The sequence below is a fragment of the Arachis stenosperma genome, chromosome 4 (assembly GCF_014773155.1).
Source record: "Arachis stenosperma cultivar V10309 chromosome 4, arast.V10309.gnm1.PFL2, whole genome shotgun sequence".
Classification (NCBI taxonomy): domain Eukaryota; kingdom Viridiplantae; phylum Streptophyta; class Magnoliopsida; order Fabales; family Fabaceae; genus Arachis; species Arachis stenosperma.
In genome coordinates this window covers 48,175,032-48,197,346 of record NC_080380.1, presented here as the reverse complement: position 1 = coordinate 48,197,346, position 22,315 = coordinate 48,175,032, and the positions used below count along the sequence as shown (strand labels likewise).

At 39.5% G+C, this 22,315-nt stretch overlaps 1 protein-coding gene and 1 non-coding gene across 2 annotated transcripts in view; both read right to left on the bottom strand.

Annotated features, from left to right (window-relative positions):
* LOC130974956 (uncharacterized) overlaps positions 1–22,315 on the bottom strand; it is a 39,364-nt gene that overhangs the window by 5,397 nt on the left and 11,652 nt on the right. The gene's annotated exons all lie outside the window — the stretch shown is intronic.
* LOC130978443 (small nucleolar RNA R71) lies at positions 17,403–17,506 on the bottom strand. The gene has a single exon (XR_009086086.1). It is a non-coding gene; the product is annotated as a small nucleolar RNA R71 (small nucleolar RNA).

The window sequence follows — 22,315 nt, the reverse complement described above, 5'->3', positions numbered from 1 at the left end:
TGAAGAGGCTCAAGAGCTCATTGATACAGTTGCTAGAAATCGGCATCTGTATTTAAATAGTGAATCTTCCATGAAAGAAGAAGCTAAAACAGTACCTACTGAACTTAATCCTCCAGAACAGGTTGCTGAACTCAACCAGCAATTACTCCTTCTAATAAAATAGTTAGCAGAATTCAAAGAAATGTTACAAGATACTAAAAATGCTAACAAAAACATGGAGGCACAATTGGATCAGACAGACAGTAGTTATCTAAACAAATAATAGAAGAGTTCCAAGCTGTTGAACTAAGAAGTGGAAAGACATTGAATATCTCAACTCAAAGCAGCAGAAAGCCAATAAAGGAACACCTGACAGAGGATGACCAATTCACTGCCCAAAATCCCTCTGAGGACAGTAAGAGCCCGGAGAGGAATGATTCTGGTGTTCAAACGCCAGAAAATGGCAGTAATCTGGCATTAAACGCCCATTCAGCTGTCAGTTCTGGCATTCAAACGCCAGAAAAGGGCAGCAACCTGGCGTTAAATGCCCATTCAGCTGCTAGTTTTGGCGTTCAAACACCAGCAAGGGGTCAGACACCTACAAGTGCTGATAACAGCTCCCTTAAGTAGGCATCTCCAACCACTTATATAGGACATAAACCTGCAGCAACTAAGGTTGAAGAATACAAAGCTAAGATGCCTTATCCTAAAAAACTCCACCATGCGAAATAGGATAAACAATTTGCCCACTTTGCAGACTATCTCAGGACTCTTGAAATAAAGATTCCGTTTGCAGAGGCACTTGAGCAAATATCCTCTTATGCTAAGTTCATGAAAGAAATCTTAAGTCATAAGAATGATTGGAGAAAAACTGAAAAAGTTTTTCTCACTAAAGAATGCAGTGCAGTCATTCTGAAAAGCTTACCAGAGAAGCTTAAAGATCCTGGAAGCTTTATGATACCATGCACATTAGAGGGTGCTTGTACCGAGACAGCTCTATGTGATCTTGGGGCAAGTATCAACCTAATCCCTGCATCCACTATCAAAAAGCTTGGTTTGACTGAAGAAGTCAAACCAACTAGAATATGTCTCCAACTTACTGATGGCTCCATTAAATTTTTATCAGGTGTAATTGAGGATATGATTGTCAAGGTTGGGCCATTTTCCTTTCCCACTGACTTTGTAGTACTGGAAATGGAGGAGCACAAGAGTGTAACTCTCATTCTAGGAAGACCTTTCCTAGCAACTAGACGAACTCTCATTGACGTCCAAAAAAGGGAGGTGACCCTGAGAGTCAATGAGGATAAGTTCAAGTTTAATGCTGTCAAAGCTATGCAGCATCCAGACACATCAAGTGACTGCATGAGTGTTGATATTATTGACTCCCTAGTGGAAGAGATCAATATGATTGAGAGTCTCGAATCAGAGCTAGAAGACATCTTTAAAGATATTCAGCCTGATCTGGAGGAACCAGAGAAAACAGAAGAACCTTTGAAAACTCCTCAGGAAGAGGAGAAGCCTCCTAAACCCGAGCTCAAACCACTACCACCATCCCTGAAATACGTATTTCTGGGAGAGAATAACACTTTTCCAGTAATCATAAGCTCTACTTTAGAGCCACATGAAGAGAAAGCATTAATTCAAGTGCTAAGGACGCACAAGACAGCTCTTGGGTGGTCCATAAGTGATCTTAAGGGCATTAGCCCAGCCAGATGCATGCACAAGATCCTATTCGAGGATGATGCTAAGCCAATGGTTCAACCACAGAGGCGGCTGAATCCAGCCATGAAGGAAATGGTGCAGAAAGAGGTCACTAAATTACTAGAGACTGGGATTATTTATCCTATTTCTGATAGCCCCTGGGTGAGCCCTGTCCAAGTCGTCCCAAAGAAGGGAGGCATGACAGTGATTCATAATGAGTAGAACGAACTGGTTCTCACAAGAACAGTTATAGGGTGGCGTATATGTATTGACTACAGAAGACTCAATACAACCACCAGATAGGAACATTTTCCTTTACCATTCATACACCAGATGCTAGAGAGATTAGCAGGTCATGATTACTACTGCTTTTTGGATGGCTACTCAGGTTACAACCAAATTGCAGTGGATCCCCAGGACCAAGAGAAAACGGCATTCACATTTCCATCTGGAGTATTTGCCTACAGAAGGATACCTTTTGGTCTATGCAATGCACCTGCAACCTTTCAGAGGTGCATGCTCTCTATTTTCTCTGATATGGTAGAGAAATTTCTAGAAGTCTTCATGGATGACTTCTCAGTATTTGGAGACTCATTCAGCTCCTGTCTTGACCATTTAGCACTTGTTCTGAAAAGGTGCCAAGAGACTAACCTGGTTTTAAACTGGGAGAAATATCACTTCATGGTGACTGAAGGAATTGTCCTTGGGCACAAAATTTCAAACAAGGGAATAGAGGTAGATCAAACCAAGGTAGAGGTAATTGAAAAATTACCACCACCTACCAATGTTAAGGCAATTAGAAGCTTTCTGGGACATGCAGGATTCTATAGGAGATTTATAAAGGATTTTTCAAAAATTGCAAAACCTCTGAGCAATCTTCTAGCTGCTGATACACCCTTTGTCTTTAACACAGAGTGCCTGCAGGCGTTTGAGACTCTGAAAGCTAAGCTAGTCACAGCACCAGTAATTTCTGCACCAGACTAGACATTACCATTTGAACTAATGTGTGATGCTAGTGACCATGCCATTGGTGCAGTATTGGGATAAAGGCATAACAAACTTCTGCACGTCATTTATTATGCTAGTCGTGTTTTGAATGACGCACAGAAGAATTACACAACCACAGAAAAGAAGTTGCTTGCAGTGGTTTATGCCATTGACAAGTTCAGATCTTATTTAGTAGGATCAAAAGTGATTGTGTACACTGACCATGTTGCTCTTAAATATCTCCTCACAAAGCAGGATTCAAAACCCAGACTTATAAGATGGGTATTGCTTCTGCAAGAGTTTGATATAGAAATAAGAGACAGAAAAGGGACAGAGAACCAAGTAGCTGATCACCTATCCCGGATAAAACCAGTAGCAGGAGCGTCCCTCCCTCATACTAAGATCTCTGAAACCTTTCCGGATGAGTAACTCTTTGCCATTCAGGAAGTACCATGGTTTGTAGACATTGAAACTATAAAGCTATGAGATTCATACCCAAAGAGTACAGTAAACAGCAATCAAAGAAATTGATTTCTGATGCAAAGTACTACTTGTGGGATGAACCATATCTCTTTAAAAGATGTACAGACAGAATAATCCGTAGATGTGTACCTAGAGAAGAGGCGTAGAAGATCCTATGGCATTGCCATGGATCGCAATATGGAGGACATTTCGGAGGTGAGCAAACAGCCACTAAGGTCCTCCAATGTGGCTTCTACTGGCCTACTCTCTATAGAGACTCCCGAGAGTTTGTGCGTAACTGTGATAGTTGCCAGAGAGCTGGTAATCTGCCTTACAGTTATGCCATGCCTCAATAAAGTATCTTAGAGATTGAATTGTTTGATGTATGGGGTATTGACTTCATGGGACCTTTCCCACCATCATACTCAAACACTTACATTCTGGTGGCAGTAGACTATGTATCCAAGTAGGTAGAGGCAATTGCAACACCCACTAATGATACTAAGACAATGCTGAAGTTCCTCCAGAAACATATCTTCAGCAGATTTGGTGTTCCTAGAATACTGATCAGTGATGGAGGCACTCATTTCTGCAATAAATAGCTTGAATCTGCTTTGGTCCGATATGGAATTAACCACAAGGTGGCGACTCCGTATCATCCACATACAAATGGGCAGGCTGAAGTCTCAAATAGAGAACTAAAACGAATCCTGGAATGGACTGTAAGTGCCCGTAGAAGGGATTGGGCAAAAAGCTTGTATGATGCTCTGTGGGCATACAGAACAGCATTTAATACTCCTATAGGGACCTCTCCATACCAGCTTATGTATGGCAAGGCGTACCATTTGCCAGTGGAATTGGAACATAAGGCCTACTGGGCAACCAGGTTCCTAAACCTTGATGCTAAGGTAGCTGGAGAGAAAAGATTACTCCAGTTGAATGAGCTAGAGGAGTTCAGACTCAATGCTTTCAAAATGCAAAAATTTACGAGGAGAAAGCAAAAAGGTTACATGATAAGAAGCTGTCATCTAGAGTCTTTAAGCCAGGACAGAAGGTTCTGCTGTTTAACTCTAGGCTCAGATTGTTTCCTGGGAAATTGAAATCCCGGTGGAAGGGACCATATGTGATTACAAGTGTGTCACCATATGGATATGTAGAGCTTCAGGATATTGACTCTGACAAAAAGTTCATTATTAATGGATAGAGAATCAAGTATTATCTTAAAGGCAATGTTGAGCAAGAATGCTCAAGACTGAGACTAGATTAAAGCTCAGTCTTGTCAAGCTATTGACATTAAAGAAGAGCTTATTGGGAGGCAACCCAATTTTATTTATCTATGTCTATGTTTTCTTTAGGTTGATGATCATGTGGAGTCACAAAAATAGCTACATAATTAGAGCAGAATCAAAAACAGCATCAACAATAGCACACCCAGGAGGACAGGCCTACTGGCATTTAAATGCCAGTAAGGATAGCAGAATGGGCATTTAACGCCCATCCTGGCAGCATTCTAGGCGTTAAACGCCAGAACTGGCAGACAGACTGGCGTTTAACGCCAGAAATGGGTAGCAGACTGGCGTTTAACGCCAGATAAGGCACCCAGAAGGCGTTTAGATGCCAGAAAGGTGCAGGGATGAGAATTCCTTGACACCTCAAGATCTGTGGGCCCCACAAGATCCCCACCTACCCCAACTCTCTCTCTCCTCTTCACACCCTTCCATAACACCCTTCCCCAAACACCTATCAAATCCTACCATCTTCTCCATTATCTCTTCACCACTCACATCCATCCACTATTTTCCATAAAACCCACGCACTCACACAACTCCATCTCCTCCATCTCTTCTTCCTCTAATCTTTCTTTCTTCTTTTGCTCGAGGACGAGCAAAGCTTTTAAGTTTGGTGTGGAAAAGCTCAGCTTTTTGTTTTCCATAACCATTAATAACACCTAAGGCTGGAGAAACCTCTAGGAAGAGGAAAGGAAAAGCAGCTGCTTCCAACTCTGAGTCATAGAGGAGCTCAAACACTCCAAAGGACCTTCAAGAGGAAGAACTAGCCACCATCACTAAGGTGTACCCATTCTTTAATCTCCTTGTTTATTTTATTTTCTATTTTTCGATTTTTATGCTTTATGTCTTGTCTATGTTTGTGTCTTTATTACATGATCATTAGTGTCTAGTATCTATGTCTTAAAGCTATGAATAATTCTATGAATCCTTCACCTTTCTCAAATGAAAAATGCTTTTAATTACAAAAGAACAAGAAGTGCATAACTTCGAAATTTATCTTAAAAATTAGTTTAATTATTTTGATGTGGTGACAATACTTTTTGCTTTCTGAATGAATACTTGAACAGTGCATATTTTTTATAGTGAAGTTTATGAATATTAAAATTATTGGCTCTTGAAAGAATAATGAAAAAAGAGAAATGTTATTGATAATCTGAAAAATCATAAAATTGATTCTTAGAGCAAGAAAAAGCAGTGAAAAACAAAGCTTGCGAAAAAAAGAAAAAAATGGTGAAAAAGAAAAAGAAAGAAAAAGAAAAAGCAAGAAGAAAAAGCCAATAGCCCTTTAAACTAAAAGGCAAGGGTAAAAAGGATCCAATGCTTTGAGCATTAATGGATAGGAGGGCCCAAAGGAATAAAATCCTGGCCTAAGCGGCTAAATCAAGCTGTCCCTAACTATGTGCTTGTGTCATGAAGGTCCAAGTGAAAAGCTTGAGACTGAGTGGTTAAAGTCATGATCCAAAGCAAAAAGAGTGTGCTTAAGAACTCTGGACACCTCTAACTGGGGACTTTAGCAAAGCTGAGTCACAATCTGAAAAGGTTCACCCAGTTATGTGTTTGTGGCATTTATGTATCCGGTGGTAATACTGGAAAATAAGATGCTTAGGGTCATTGATGAACCCCATTTGTAGGGTTTATCTTGTATTGATCTTAGGGGATTTTATCACCTTTTACCCATATTTATTCAATGAAATAGCATGGTTTTATAACTTCTCCCTTAATTGTGCTTAAGAGTGAAAACATGCTTTTTAGGTCTTAAAATAGCTAAATTTAATTCTCCTTGATTCTATTAGATGCCTTGATATGTTTGCTAAGTGATTTCAGATTTAGGAGGCAAGGATTGGACCAAGGTAATTGATGAGCGGATAATTTGTACGCTTTTTGGCATTGTTTTTAGTATGTTTTTAGTATGATTTAGTTAGTTTTTAGTATATTTTTATTAGTTTTTAATTAAAATTCACTTTTCTAGACTTTACTATGAGTTTATGTGTTTTTCTGTGACTTCAGGTATTTTCTGGCTGAAATTGAGGGACCTGAGCAAAAATCTGATTCAGAGACTGAAAAGGACTGCAGATGCTGTTGGATTCTGACCTCCCTGCACTCGAAGTGGATTTTCTGGAGCTACAGAAGCCCAATTGGCGCGCTCTCAACGGCGTTGGAAAGTAGACATCCTGGGCTTTCCAGCAATATATGATAGTCCATACTTTGCCCAAGATTTGATGGCCCAAACCGGCGTTCAAAGTCACCTTCAGAATTCCCAGCGTTAAACGCCGGAACTGGCACCAAAATGGGAGTTAAACGCCCAAACTGGCATAAAAGCTGGCGTTTAACTCCAAGAAGAGTCTCTACACGAAAAATGCTTCATTGCTCAGCCCAAGCACACACCAAGTGGGCCCGGAAGTGGATTTTTATGTCATTTACTCATCTTTGTAATTCTTAAGCTACTAGTTCCCTATAAGTAGGACCTTTTACTATTATATTTTTCATCTTTGGACATCTAGTTCTTAGATCAGATCTTGGTTCTTCTGGTTCCCTCTCTGGGACCGAAGCCAATGATCACTCTTGTTCTTATGTATTTTCAACGGTGGAGTTTCTACACACCATAGATTAAGGTGTGGAGCTCTGCTGTACCTCGAGTATTAATGCAATTACTATTGTTCTTCTATTCAATTCCGCTTGTTCTTTGTCCAAGATATCACTTGTTCTTCAACTTGATGAATGTGATGATCCGTGACACTCATCATCATTCTCACCTATGAACGTGTGACTAACAACCACCTCCGTTCTACCTTAGATTGGGTGAATATCTCTTGGATTCCTGATACACGATGCATGGTTGATCGCCTGACAACCGAGTGCTCGCCTGACAAACGAGCCAGCCATTCTGTGAGATCAGAGTCTTCGTGGTATAGGCAAGAACTGATGGCAGCATTCAAGAGAATCCGGAAGGTCTAACCTTGTCTGTGGTATTCTGAGTAGGATTCAATGATTGAATGACTGTGACGTGCTTCAAACTCCTGAAGGCGGGGCGTTAGTGACAGACGCAAAAGAATCACTGGATTCTATTCCGGCCTGCTTGAGAACCGACAGATGGATAGCCGTGCCGTGACAGGGTGCGTTGAACATTTCTAATGAGAGGATGGGAGGTAGCCACTGACAACGGTGAAACCCTTGCATAAGCTTGCCATGGAAAGGAGTAAGAAGGATTGGATGAAGACAGTAGGAAAGCAGAGAGACGGAAGGGAAAGTATCTTCATACGCTTATCTGAAGTTCTCACCAATGATATACATAAGTATCTCTATCTTTATCTTTATGTTTTATTCATATATCATCTATACCCATTTGAGTCTGCCTGACTAAGATTTACAAGGTGACCATAGCTTGCTTCATACCAACAATCTCCGTGGGATCGACCCTTACTCGCGTAAGGTTTATTACTTGGACGACCCAGTGCACTTGCTGGTTAGTTGTGCGAAGTTGTAGTGATCACGATTTCGCGCACCAAGTTTTTGGCGCCGTTGCCGGGGATTGTTTGAGTTTGGACAACTGACGGTTCATCTTGTTGCTTAGATTAGGTATTTTTTTTCAGAGTTCTTAAGAATGAGTTCTAGAGTTTCATGATGACTTGTTGAAGTCTGGCTGGCTGTGAAGCCATGTCTAATCTTATTGGACCGAGGTTTCAACTGATCATCACAAGAGCTTGTTGATTCCTATCAATCTTGCTATTGGAGCAATGATCTGCTAAGGCTTGGCTGGCCATTGGCCATGTCTAGTGTTTTGGACCGAAGCTTTCTTTGGAAGCTTGGCTGGCTGTGAAGCCATGTCTAATTCCTGGACCGGAGTCTTAGACTAGCATTGCAATGATTTCTGGAATTCAAATTGAGAATTCTGAAACCTTTATTTTCTATTTTCATATAATTTTCGAAAAAGCACAAAAAAAATTTATAAAAATCATAAAAACCAAAATGATTTTATGTTTCTTGTTTGAGTCTAGTGTCTAATTTTAAGTTTGGTGTCTTGCATGCATTGTTTAATTGATCTTGGTTCTATTTTCAAGTCAATAGTACAGGGAACTGAAGATTCAGAACATGCAGCAGAGGAATTACACAGAAAAAGCTGGGCGTTCAAAACGCCCAGTGAAGAAGGACAGACTGGCGTTTAAACGCCAGCCAGGGTGCCTGGTTGGGCGTTTAACGCCCAAAAAGGTAGTGCATTGGGCGTTAAACGCCAGAATGTGCACCATTCTGGGCGTTTAACGCCAGGATGGCACAAGGGGGAGGATTTTGTTTTCAAAATCAATTTTTTTCAAGTTTTCAAAGTTTTTCAAAATCAAATCATATCTTTTCAATCAAATGTTTTCAAAATCAATTTCTTTCCTTTTTCAAAGATACTTACTAACAATTAATGATTTGATTGAACATTTTAAGTATGTTGCCTTTTCTGTTGAGAAAGGTTTAATGTTTGAATCATATCTTTTCTTGTTAGGCAAGTCATTAATTTTTAAAATCAAATCTTTTTAAAATTGTTTTCAAATCATATCTTTTCAATCATATCTTTTTAAAAGCATAATTTTTTATCATATCTTTTTAATCACATCTTTTTCAAAACAGTTTTTAATCATATCTTTTTTATTTCTAATTTCAAAATCTTTTTCAAAAATTACTTGATTTCTTTCCCACTCTTGATTTTCGAAAATTAATTAAAGTTTTTCAAAAATGTTTTCAAAATATTTCACTTGATTTTCGAAAATTTCTTCCTCTCTTCCCACATCCTTCCATTTATGGAGTAACACTCCTCCTCAATGCACAATTCGAACTCTATCTCACTAAGTTCGAATTCTCTACTTCCTCCTTCTATTTTTCTGTTCCTCTGACACCCCAAGGAATCTCTATACTGTGACATAGAGGATTGATGCTAGCTATGAACTTGATAGCTACGATTTTAGGAAATTGCACGAACGGCAAAATTCCTTCCGGCAAGTGCACCGATTATCGTCAAGTAAAAACTCACAATAGAGTGAGGTCGAATCCCACAAGGATTGGTTGAATGAGCAATTCGAATTAAAAGTTTGTTTAGTTGAGCGAAATCAACTTTTGGATGTGAATTTGTATAAAGTAAATGTGGCAGGAAACGTAAATTGCAAGGAATTGAAATTGCATAAACTTAAATTGCGAGAATTAAGGTGCGAGAAAGTAAATTGCTGAAAGTAAAAGGGAATTGGGGTGATTGCATGAATTGAAATTGCAGAATGTAAATAGAAAAGGATAGATCAGAGATGGGGAATTCATTGGGGTCAGGAGATATTGAAATCGCCGAATCTAAACATTTTCATCTCTTCCTCAACCAATGCATTCATTGAATCTTGCTTGGCAATCTTATATGATTGGATCCCAATTCCTTGGCTCACCAATTCTCTTTAAAAACAAACAAATTCCCAATCCCTTGGTTTAAATGTTCATAAGAAGAGATGATGCTCGATCACTGATTATACCACACAGTTTCATGGACCACAATTTGGTAGGATTACATGTCACAATATCCATCCAAACCCCAATCCAATTCACTGTGAGAAAGCTTCTCTAGCATGTATCCATCATTCCTTTCCCAAGGTTCCGAAGGATTCCAATTATGGGTAGTTTCTTTCCCAAGACAACTACCCAATGGAATTAGATCGAGAAGCTTTCTAACAAAATTCAAGAGAAAAGATTGAAGAGGAAGATAAAACTATTATTGATTCATTGAATTACAATAGAGCTCCCTAATCCAATGAAAGGGGTTTAGTGAGTCATAGCTCTGAATTCAATTACAAAGAGTATGAAAACTAGCAAATGATCAAAAAGTTCCCTCCTGTCCAAAGTGCCAACTAACTTCACTTCTATCCTATTTATACACTTTCTAAATTGAGCTTCTGTTGAGTTTCTTGGGCTTTGAGGCTTTCTCTTGATTTCCTTTTGCTTTGGGTTTATGATCCATAATCCTGATGAGGCTGTGATCCAATTCTGTAACATTCATTGAGCAAACTTAGTGATAAACAAGTAATGACACAAGACTCAACAAATTGAAGTTCCAGACTCATCAATTCTTCCGGCTCAATCCCATAAACCATGATATTCAATTGGGTTTCATACCATAATACGTTTAAGTTAATATCTGTGCTCAAATGCTAACTTAAACTTCAATATATTTGGCCCAGAAACCCTTTCAAAAGGTGGCGTTTAAGTTGAAGTTTAAGTTTCAGTTTAAGGTTAAACTGAAACTTAAACGTGGAATTGGAAGAAAGCAACCCAGGGGTGTAAAATGTCGAACACGTTTAAGCTTCAGTTTAAGGTTAAACTGAAGCTTAAACGTGGAAATAAAGAAAACAACCCTGGAGGAGCAATTGGGTCGAACACGTTTAACCTCCAGTTTAAGGTTAAACTGGAGGTTAAACGTGGAAATGCTCCTGGTGCCTCTCTTGCTTCTGGCGTTTAACCTCCAGTTTAAGGTTAAACTGGAGGTTAAACGTGGAATTGCTCCTTGGTGAGAAAAAGTGTCGAACACGTTTAAGCTCCAGTTTAAGGTTAAACTGGAGCTTAAACGTGGAAATGCTCCTTTGGTTCAATTCTCATTCTGGCGTTTAACCTCCAGTTTAAGGTTAAACTGGAGGTTAAACGTGGAAATGCTTCTTAGTGCCTTTCTCCTTCTGGCGTTTAACTTCCAGTTTAAGGTTAAACTGGAGGTTAAACGCCAGTTACAGCATTTCCTCCTTTCTCATGATTCTGGCGTTTAAGCTCCAGTCTAGGCTTAAACTGGAGCTTAAACTCCACATTTGATATTCAAGCTTCCTTTATTGATTTTGTTGCTTCCTTGCCTAGCCTCTTCTTCCCTGAAATCATCCAAACAATTGCATCAAAGTCTTGCAAAATTTCATGAGAAATCATCCATTCATAGCATTCAAGTAATATAACTAAAAACTCATGGAATTTGCATCAAAATCATATTGTTTGGATGGTTCATTGCTTTGTTGTTCATTTAACCATTCTTGGTTACTTTAAGCTCAAGAAAATGCATACAACAACTAAAACTAACAGAAAAATGCTAGTGAAACTAGCCTAAGATGCCTTGGCATCACAACACCAAACTTAATACTTGCTTGTCCCTAAGCAAGTCATGAGTTATTTGAGAAGAAAGTATGAAACAGAAAGCAATTACATTGGCTATATTAGCAAGCATTTGAAGTTCATCAGAAGGGTTTTATGCAGAAAGTTGCAGCATCACTTTTTCATTCTTATCAGGTAGGATTATCACTTTTCCATTGCATCCATCAAACACTGCTATGGCCTCTTGTTATTCTTATGTCCTTGGCACTTTTTCCTTTCTTTGTTTTTCTTTTTCTTAGAGCTCTTTTGCTCCTTGTTTGCTCAGTGTCATGTGTTGCACAAGCCTTTGGCATTTTCTTTTTCTTATCAGTGCATTACACATATCCACTACAGGCATTTTAGTTCACATTTCTTCTTGAGACATTGGTGCCCAGCACCTCTTTGTGTGACTAAATGTTTTGTATTTAGGTTGCTCTTGATAATGGACTTTTGGTTGATAATCCCGGGTTAGTTAACCCAAGTTACCAAGTGTTGAAACACTCCACAGAACCTATTCATCCAAGCAGATCCTTAATACATAAACACCACAGGCATTTGTCTCAGAAGTTCAAACCATTGGTGCCTAGCTTATTTTCTCAATTTTTTTTTTTGCTTTTTTGGTTGCCTTTTTTCATTGGCTTTTTTTTTTCTTTCTTTCCCTTGGCCAAGGACATTTATTTACCAAGATCCATAGACAGCATCCTAATTTCCACTAAAAGTGACAATTCTAACTTTATTTCTTAGTGAGCTGACTATTCAATCAAACATGCATACCACCACTTAATCTTATTTGATTTCTTACCAAATGGAATTGAGTTACTTTTGTTCAAACATTTCTTTTATTTTTGGAAACAGAACAAGCATGGCAAGCATTTGTTTAAGAAGGTGAAGTTCATCCAGACACTTAGACTATCACTTATTTGGAAATTAAACAAACAGACAAACAAAAACTGCAATGACTCAAACTTAAAGCAGGGGTGCATGCAAACTTCCAATATCAGCAATTCAAAGTACAAGCAATTAAGTGACAATACAACCTTTTAGCATCTTCTTTGTTGTTCATCATCCTTCCTAGCCTTGGTGTTCTCTTTGATGATGATGTATATTCCTTCCATGAGATTGATTGTCTTCCTGCAAAGCTATTAGAAGTTGTTTGTTCCTCAAGCACTTTGAGAATTGGTTAGCATGCATGTATGTTTGTAGGCCTCTGAACTTAGATTGGTGTGTGAACACCAAACTTAGTTCCTTGCCATATGCAGCAATTTGGATCATATGCAGAAAACCTCATGTGCTTTTATTAAGAAAATAACTATGAACTAGAAAAAGAAACTATGAACTAGAAATTAAACTATTGTTTAAGTAGTTTTCCTGATTGGTTGGAGCTAGTGACTAGTCATGCTGAGGTAGAAATGTGCTTTTAATGAAGTTTTTGGTGGAACACCAAACTTAGAATCTCACCTTCACCCTTGAATTGTTTTGGTGTGCAACACCAAACTTAGCTCCTTGCAATACAGATAAATCTACTTAACTCTTTTATTGAAATAACTAGAAAAGAAAAACTACCTTTGGTTGGGTTGCCTCCCAACAAGCGCTCGTTTACTGTCATTCGCTTGACATGCTGTTCCTGACTTTCTTCCTCTTCCTCCAGTTTGTTAAGAGGAATGACTTCAAGTGGATAAAGGAGCTAGTTAGTGCCCCTTGTTGTGAATGCCTCTTTCCAGCAAGCTTTCCCTTGTGATTGGCTTGAGTGAACTTGCTTGTTGGCTCAGGAGTTGGATTGTTCTTCGACCTTCTCTTCTTCATGGATATGGTCCTTTGTTTCTCGGTCACAATCCTCATTTTGGTGCTTGTTTCTACTGCCTTCACATCCTTGATCTCAGAACTTGGTTGTTGTTGGACAGTTGGAGTATCTTGTTCATCAAAAGCTTCCTGAATTTGTGGTTCAATGAACCCTTCCTCTTTGCAACTCTCTGTTTCATTGGAGTGTGATCTCCCTTGATTGACTTTCTCCCTTTCTTGTTCTTCTGATTCCTCCCTTGGGTTTGCCATGGTATCACTAGAAGAATTGTGGGTAGGGATTTGCTTTGATAGATATCCAATTTGTGCTTCTAGCTTTTGAATGGCCGCACCTTGATTTTGTAAGTTGGATATCACTTCTTCCTTAAAGCCTTTCAAATCGGCCACATCTCTGCCCATAGTTGCAAGCATTCCTTCTATCCTGGTTAACTGATCATGAAGTGATTGGTTCGGATTGGGTTGATGAGGTTGATTATCTTGGCTGTGATATGGTGGCTGGGAGTATGTGTTTTGTGTGGGCTGATAGAGTCTTTGGTTGGAGTGTTGGTAGTGGTATGACTCTTGTGTGTAATGGAATGAGTCTTGTGGATAGTGAAATGAATTGTACGAATTTGAGAAGGAATTTTGTGCTGAGAAATGCTCAAGTGATGAAGAATTTGGATATGTAAAACTAGGAGGTGAGGTTGGATAATTCAGAGGTGATGGCTCTTGATGAATGGGGTGTGAATAAGTGAAATCTCTTTGGTTTTGATCTTCCCAGCCACAACTTGAGTAGTGATCAAATTCACCAAAACATGGACCATTTTGTGGCTCTGGGAAGTACCCCGTTTTCTGTTCCTGATACTCCCACCCACCATGAGCATAATAACATGAATCATTCTGTGGTGGTGGAGAGTTTCTCATGAATTTTGATTGACCAAAAGATGATGGATACTCCTTTCTTTTTTGCAATGTGCTCAGTCTCAAACAATACTCATCCAAAGATAGTGGAAATTCCATAGTGAGGCAATATCACAAACAGCTAGTGGTTAGTATGCTAACAAGTGAATAAGCAAAGAAAACAAATTAAAATTTGCAGAAATTAGCAGTAATAAACTGAAACAAAAACTATTAACAAAAGAAAAGAAAAATTGCTCAATCTAGTTAACTTCCAATTGGAGAATTGTCAATCGAAAACCAATCCCCGGCAACGGCGCCATAAACTTGATGCTAGCTATGAACTTGACAGCTACGATTTTAGGAAATTGCACGAACGGCAAAATTCCTTCCGGCAAGTGCACCGATTATCGTCAAGTAAAAACTCACAATAGAGTGAGGTCGAATCCCACAAGGATTGGTTGAATGAGCAATTCGAATTAAAAGTTTGTTTAGTTGAGCGAAATCAACTTTTGGATGTGAATTTGTATATAAGTAAATGTGGCAGGAAATGTAAATTGCAAGGAATTGAAATTGCATAAACTTAAATTGCGAGAATTAAGGTGCGAGAAAGTAAATTGCTGAAAGTAAAAGGGAATTGGGGTGATTGCATGAATTGAAATTGCAGAATGTAAATAGAAAAGGATAGATCAGAGATGGGGAATTCATTGGGGTCAGGAGATATTGAAATCGCCGAATCTAAACATTTTCATCTCTTCCTCAACCAATGCATTCATTGAATCTTGCTTGGCAATCTTATATGATTGGATCCCAATTCCTTGGCTCACCAATTCTCTCTAAAAACAAACAAATTCCCAATCCCTTGGTTTAAATGTTCATAAGAAGAGATGATGCTCGATCACTGATTATACCACACTGTTTCATGGACCACAATTTGGTAGGATTACATGTCACAATATCCATCCAAACCCCAATCCAATTCACTGTGAGAAAGCTTCTCTAGCATGAATCCATCATTCCTTTCCCAAGGTTCCGAAGGATTCCAATTATGGGTAGTTTCTTTCCCAAGACAACTACCCAATGAAATTAGATCGAGAAGCTTTCTAACAAAATTCAAGAGAAAAGATTGAAGAAGAAGATAAAACTATTATTGATTCATTGAATTACAATAGAGCTCCCTAACCCAATGAAAGGGGTTTAGTGAGTCATAGCTCTAAATTCAATTACAAAGAGTATGAAAACTAGCAAATGATCAAAAAGTTCCCTCCTGTCCAAAGTGCCAACTAACTTCACTTCTATCCTATTTATACACTTTCTAAATTGAGCTTCTGTTGAGTTTCTTGGGCTTTGAGGCTTTCTCTTGATTTCCTTTTGCTTTGGGTTTATGATCCATAATCCTGATGAGGCTGTGATCCAATTCTGTAACATTCATTGAGCAAACTTAGTGATAAACAAGTAATGACACAAGACTCAACAAATTGAAGTTCCAGACTCATCAATTCTTCCGGCCCAATCCCATAAACCATGATATTCAATTGGGTTTCATACCATAATACGTTTAAGTTAATATCTGTGCTCAAATGCTAACTTAAACTTCAATATATTTGGCCCAGAAACCCTTTCAAAAGGTGGCGTTTAAGTTGAAGTTTAAGTTTCAGTTTAAGGTTAAACTGAAACTTAAACGTGGAATTGGAAGAAAGCAACCCAGGGGTGTAAAATGTCGAACACGTTTAAGCTTCAGTTTAAGGTTAAACTGAAGCTTAAACGTGGAAATGAAGAAAACAACCCTGGAGGAGCAATTGGGTCGAACACGTTTAACCTCCAGTTTAAGGTTAAACTGGAGGTTAAACGTGGAAAATGAGAAAGCAACCCTGGAGGAGAGAAATAGTCGAACACGTTTAACCTCCAGTTTAAGGTTAAACTGGAGGTTAAACGTGGAAATGCTCCTGGTGCCTCTCTTGCTTCTGGCGTTTAACCTCCAGTTTAAGGTTAAACTGGAGGTTAAACGTGGAATTGCTCCTTGGTGAGAAAAAGTGTCGAACACGTTTAAGCTCCAGTTTAAGGTTAAACTGGAGCTTAAACGTGGAAATGCTCCTTTGGTTCAATTCTCATTCTGGCGTTTAACCTCCAGTTTAAGGTTAAACTGGAGGTTAAACGTGGAAATGCTTCTTAGTGCCTTTCTCCTTCTGGCGTTTAACTTCCAGTTTAAGGTTAAACTGGAGGTTAAACGCCAGTTACAGCATTTCCTCCTTTCTCATGATTCTGGCGTTTAAGCTCCAGTCTAGGCTTAAACTGGAGCTTAAACTCCACATTTGATATTCAAGCTTCCTTTATTGATTTTGTTGCTTCCTTGCCTAGCCTCTTCTTCCCTGAAATCATCCAAACAATTGCATCAAAGTCTTGCAAAATTTCATGAGAAATCATCCATTCATAGCATTCAAGTAATATAACTAAAAACTCATGGAATTTGCATCAAAATCATATTGTTTGGATGGTTCATTGCTTTGTTGTTCATTTAACCATTCTTGGTTACTTTAAGCTCAAGAAAATGCATACAACAACTAAAACTAACAGAAAAATGCTAGTGAAACTAGCCTAAGATGCCTTGGCATCAAGGATTCCATATTTTCTTGTTCTCTTCTCTTTCATATGAGCAGTAACAATGACAAAGGCATTCTTGTTGAAGCTGACCCTGAACCTGAAAGGACCTTGAAGCAAAAGCTAAGAGAAGCTAAGGCACAACTCTCTGTAGAGGACCTGACAGAAATCTTCAAAGAAGAAGAAACCATGGCAGCCGAAAACAACAACAACAACAACAATGCAAGGAAGGTGCTGGGTGACTTTACTGCACCTACTCCCGACTTCTATGGGAGAAGCATCTCTATCCCTGCCATTGGAGCAAACAACTTTGAGCTTAAGCCTCAATTAGTTTCTCTAATGCAACAGAATTGCAAGTTCCATGGACTTCCATTGGAAGATCCTCATCAGTTTTTAGCTGAGTTCTTGCAAATCTGTGACACTGTCAAGACTAACGGGGTTGACCCTGAGGTCTACAGACTTATGCTATTCCCTTTTGCTGTAAGAGACAGAGCTAGGACATGGTTGGACTCACAACCTAAAGAAAGCCTGGACTCATGGGAAAAGCTAGTCAATGCCTTCTTGGCAAAGTTCTTTCCACCTCAAAAATTGAGTAAGCTTAGAGTGGAAGTCCAAACCTTCAGACAGAAGGAAGGAGAATCCCTCTATGAAGCTTGGGAAAGATACAAACAATTGATCAGAAAATGTCCATCTGACATGCTTTCTGAATGGAGCATCATAGGTATTTTCTATGATGGTCTTTCTGAACTGTCCAAGATGTCTTTGGATAGCTCGGCTGGAGGATCTCTTCATCTAAAGAAGACGCCTACAGAAGCTCAAGAGCTAATTGAAATGGTTGCAAATAACCAATTCATGTACACTTCTGAAAGGAATCCTGTGAACAATAGGACTAATCAGAAGAAAGGAGTTCTTGAGATTGATACTCTGAATGCCATATTGGCTCAGAACAAAATATTGACTCAGCAAGTCAATTTGATTTCTCAAAGTCTGTCTGGAATGCAAAATGCACCAAACAGTACTAAGGATGCTTCATCTGAAGAAGAAGCTTATGATCCTGAGAACCCTTCAATGGAAGAGGTGAATTACCTAGGAGAACCCTACGGAAACACCTATAATTCTTCATGGAGAAATCATCCAAATTTCTCATGGAAGAATCAAGAGAGACCTCAACAAGGTTCCAACAACAATAATGGTGGAAGAAACAGGTTTAGCAATGGCAAGCCTTTTCCATCATCTTCTCAGCAACAGACAGAGAATTCTAAGCAGAACCAATCTGACTTAGCAACCATGGTCTCTGATCTAATCAAAACCACTCAAAGATTCATGACTGAAACAAGGTCATCGATTAGGAATTTGGAGGCACAAGTGGGACAGCTGAGCAAGAAAGTTACTGAACTCCCTCCTAGTACTCTCCCAAGCAATACAGAAGAAAATCCAAAAGGAGAGTGCAAGGCCATCAACATGGCCGAATTTGGAGAGGAGGGAGAGGAAGTGAACGCCACTGAGGAAGACCTCAATGGGCGTGCACTGACCTCCAATGAGTTCCCTAATGAGGAACCATGGGAATCTGAGGCTCAAAATGAGACCATAGAGATTCCATTGGACTTACTTCTGCCTTTCATGAGCTCTGATGAGTATTCTTCCTCTGAAGAGGATGAGTATGTCACTGAAGAGCAAGTTGCTAAATACCTTGGAGCAATCATGAAGCTAAATGACAAGTTATTTGGAAATGAGATTTGGGAGGATGAACCTCTTTTGCTCACCAAAGAACTGGATGACTTGTCTAGGCAGAAATTACCTCAAAAGAGACAAGATCCTGGGAAGTTTTCCATACCTTGTACCATAGGCACCATGACCTTCAAGAAGGCTCTGTGTGACTTAGGGTCAAGTGTAAACCTCATGCCTCTCTCTGTAATGGAGAAGCTAGGGATCTTTGAGGTACAAGCTGCAAGAATCTCACTAGAGATGGCAGACAACTCAAGAAAACAAGCTTATGGACTTGTAGAGGATATTCTGGTAAAAGTTGAAGACCATTACATCCCTACTGATTTCATAGTCCTAGAGACTGGGAAATGCATGGATGAATCTATCATCCTTGGCAGACCCTTCCTAGCCACAGCAAAGGCTGTGTTTGATGTTGATAGAGGTGAACTGATCATTCAAGTGAATGAAGAATCCTTTGTGTTTAAGGCTCAAGGATATCCCTCTGTCACCATGGAGAGGAAGCATGAAGAGCTTCCCTCAAATCAGAGTCAAACAGAGCCCCCACAGTCAAACTCTAAGTTTGGTGTTGGGAGGCCACAACCAAACTCTAAGTTTGGTGTTGAACCCCCACATTCAAACTCTAAGTTTGGTGTTGGGAGGTTCCAACATTGCTCTGAGAAAATGTGAGGCTCCATGAGAGCCCACTGTCAAGCTACTGACATTAAAGAAGCGCTTGTTGGGAGGCAACCCAATGTTATATTTTATCTATTTTCTTTTGTTATTTTATTTTTTTGTAGGTTGATGATCATAAGAAGTCACAAAATCAATTGAAAAAGCAAAAACAGAATGAAAAACAGGAAGAAAAACAGCACACCCTGGAGGAAGAACCTACTGGCGTTTAAACGCCAGTAAGGCTAGCAGTTGGGCGTTTAACGCCCAGTCTGGCACCATTCTGGGCGTTTAACGCCAGAAAGGGGCACCAGACTGGCGTTAAACGCCAGAAAAGGGCAAGAACCTGGCATTAAACGCCAGAAATGGGCACCAGCCCGGCGTTTAACGCCAGATTTGGCACAAAACATGTTTTTGCATGCCATTTGGTGCAGGGATGACTTTTCCTTGACACCTCAGGATCTGTGGACCCCACAGGATCCCCACCAACCCCACCACTCTCTCTCTTCTTCTTCACCCATTCACCAATCACCTCAATACCTCTTCCCCAAAAACCCTTCACCTATCAAATCCCATCTTTCTCTTCACCACTCACATCCACCCTTCATAAAACCCCACCTACCTCACCCTTCAAATTCAAACCACATTCCCTCCCAAACCCACCCATACATGGCCGAACCATAAGCCCCTCCTCTCCTATATAAACCCTTCTTCACCCCTTCATTTTCACACAACCTAAACACCACTTCTCCCCCTCTTTGGCCTAACACAAAGCCATTCCCTTCTTCCTCATTTCTTCTTCTTCTACTCTCTTCTTTCTTATTTTGCTCGAGGACGAGCAAACCTTTTAAGTTTGGTGTAGTAAAAGCATTGCTTTTTGTTTTTCCATAACCATTTATGGCATCCAAGGCCGGAGAAACCTCTAGAAAGAGGAAAGGGAAGGCAAAAGCTTCCACCTCTGAGTCATGGGAGATGGAGAGATTCATCTCAAGGGTGCATCAAGACCACTTCTATGAAGTTGTGGCCTTGAAGAAGGTGATCTCCGAGGTCCCTTTTTCACTCAAAAAGAGTGAATATCCGGAGATCCGACATGAGATCCGAAGAAGAGGTTGGGAAGTTCTTACCAACCCCATTCAACAAGTCGGAATCTTAATGGTTCAAGAGTTCTATGCCAATGCATGGATCACCAAGAACCATGATCAAAGTGTGAACCCGGATCCAAAGAATTGGCTTACTATGGTTCGGGGGAAATACTTGGATTTTAGTCCGAAAAATGTGAGGTTGGCATTCAACTTGCCTATGATGCAAGGAGATGAACATCCTTACACTAGAAGGGTCAACTTTGATCAAAGGTTGGACCAAGTCCTCACTGACATTTGTGAAGAGGGCGCCCAATGGAAGAGAGATTCAAGAGGGAAGCCGGTTCAATTAAGAAGGCATGACCTCAAACCCGTGGCTAGAGGATGGTTGGAGTTTATCCAACGCTCAATCATTCCCACTAGCAACCGGTCCGAAGTTACTCTAGACCGGGCCATCATGATCCATAGCATCATGATAGGAGAAGAAGTGGAAGTTCATGAGGTTATAGCCCAAGAACTTTATAAGGTGGCGGACAAGTCCTCTACCTTGGCAAGGTTAGCCTTTCCTCATCTCATTTGTCACCTCTGTTATTCAGTTGGAGTTGACATAGAGGGAGACATCCCCATTGATGAGGACAAGCCCATCACTAAGAAAAGGATGGAGCAAACAAGAGACCCCTCTCATCATGAGATCCCTGAGATACCTCAAGGGATGCACTTTCCTCCACAAGACTATTGGGAGCAAATTAACACCTCCCTAGGAGAGTTGAGTTCCAACATGGGACAACTAAGAGTGGAGCACCAAGAACATTCCATTCTCCTCCATGAAATTAGAGAAGATCAAAGAATCATGAGAGAGGAGCAACAAAGACAAGGAAGAGACATTGAGGAGCTCAAGCACTCCATAAGGCCTTCAAGAGGAAGGACAAGCCGCCATCACTAAGGTGGACCCGTTCTTTAATCTCCTTGTTCTTTATTTTCTTGTTTTTCGAAAATTTATGCTTTATGTTTGTCCATGTTTGTGTCTTATGATCATTAGTGTCTTAGTGTCTATGCCTTAAAGTTATGAATGTCCTATGAATCCATCACCTTTCTTAAATAAACAAATGTTCTTAATTGAAAAAGAGAAGAATTGCATGAATTTTGAATTTTATAGCAGATTAATTATTTTGATGTGGAGGCAACACTTTTGTTTTCTGAATGTATGCTTAAACAGTGCATATGTCTTTTGAATTTGTGGTTCATGAATGTTGGCTCTTGAAAGAATGATGAAAAAGGAGACATGTTACTGAGGATCTGAAAAATCATAAAAATGATTCTTGAAGCAAGAAAAAGCAGTGAATACAAAAAAAAATGAAAAAAAAAAAGAGAAAAAGAAAAAGAAAGAAATAAAGTTGTGATCCAAGGCAAAAAGAGTGTGCTTAAGAATCCTGGACACCTCTAATTGGGGACTTTAGCAAAGCTGAGTCACAATCTGAAAAGGTTCACCCAATTATGTGTCTGTGGCATGTATGTATCCGGTGGTAATACTGGAAAACAGAGTGCTTTGGGCCACGGCCAAGACTCATAAAGTAGCTGTGTTCAAGAATCATCATACTTAACTAGGAGAATCAATGACACTATCTGGATTCTGAATTCCTAAAGAAGCCAATCATTCTGAATTTCAAAGGATAGAGTGAGATGCCAAAACTGTTCAGAGGCAAAAAGCTAAAAGCCCCGCTCATCTAATTAATACTGATCTTCATAGATGTTTTTGGAATTCATTGCATATTCTCTTCTTTTTATCTTATTTGATTTTCAGTTGCTTGGGGACAAGCAACAATTTAAGTTTGGTGTTGTGATGAGCGGATAATTTGTACGCTTTTGGCATTGTTTTTAGTATGTTTTTAGTATGATTTAGTTAGTTTTTAGTATATTTTTATTAGTTTTTAATTAAAATTCACTTTTCTAGACTTTACTATGAGTTTGTGTGTTTTTCTGTGATTTCAGGTATTTTCTGGCTGAAATTGAGGGACCTGAGCAAAAATCTGATTCAGAGACTGAAAAGGACTGCAG